The following is a 1,153-nucleotide window of genomic DNA, read 5'->3' on the forward strand; positions in this document are numbered from 1 at the left end:
TCAAGTTAAGCAAAGAGCAAGAGTTGAGTTCATTTCTCAAAATTAATAAGGGAAATAAGTAGTCCCCAGAGGTCTACAAATGTTTCACATTTGAATAAAGAGAGGAACTAAAAGTTCCAAAAGAGTTTTGAACTAAAAGGGGATCATTGACTCCAAAGGAACTTTTTAAAGCTAATAGGTTCAGTAAATTTTCTCAACCCAAAGGAAGGAAGTTTTATTAAAAGCATTAGCTGAAGTACATTTTTGGGAGTAGTATTGAGCACCGATGTGGGGACGAGAGTTCATATTAACTCAAGTCTCCATTTAAACCATGTAGACAACATGGGAATTGATATGTCATACTTTTTAGATGATCATGTAAGGAGAGCTAGTGGAATAACTCGAGTTGTGAAAGGATGATAAATAATCGGTGCGTTTCCACCACCATGTGGAATAACATATGGGTGAATGAAGCGAGATCGAAGTATGGAGGACGAAGCAATGAGTGACTATTAATTCGATGATAACTCCTAAAACATTCACAATTAGCACAAATAGATTCTTCTTTAGTTCCATCATCACCCTTCTTCACAAATTCACGACATCCATCAACCGAATAGTCACCAAACTTAGTAGCATGATTTTTTAGACATATACCATATTTTATCGTCATACCACCATTTGGATTTAAGCTTGAGTTTCTTGCCGGTTGTGTTTTTTTTTGTTGCTAAACACTTAAGGGGGAAGTTTTTATTTTTGCCATTTGGTTTGATTTCAACCAGTCTTTAATCGTGTGAATTTTTTGTTTAATTTTCAACAGATAATTAATTTTCTATTGACATAATTTATGATGAGATTATCTATAGTAAAGTAAATTTACTTAAGTGATATTGCATTAAAACACCTTAGCACAATGTTTGAATATATATAGTTATAATAATGATTTAAATAATTGTGTGTGTGGATCATGTGTACCAATTTTGTGTACCTATGGGTGAGTCCTTAATAATGGATCATGTGTATCAATTTTGTGATTGTCTTGATGGTAGGGTGACATCCTTGGTTAGACTTGTTCATTCCAGTTATGAAAGATTTGTTTTTGTTGGGATAGTTGAAGTATACTTGTTTATGAGTGTTTATAAGAGATCTACCATGAAAATTTATAGTTTTTCGA

Source organism: Solanum pennellii, chromosome 9 (assembly GCF_001406875.1).
Source record: "Solanum pennellii chromosome 9, SPENNV200".
Classification (NCBI taxonomy): Eukaryota; Viridiplantae; Streptophyta; class Magnoliopsida; order Solanales; family Solanaceae; genus Solanum; species Solanum pennellii.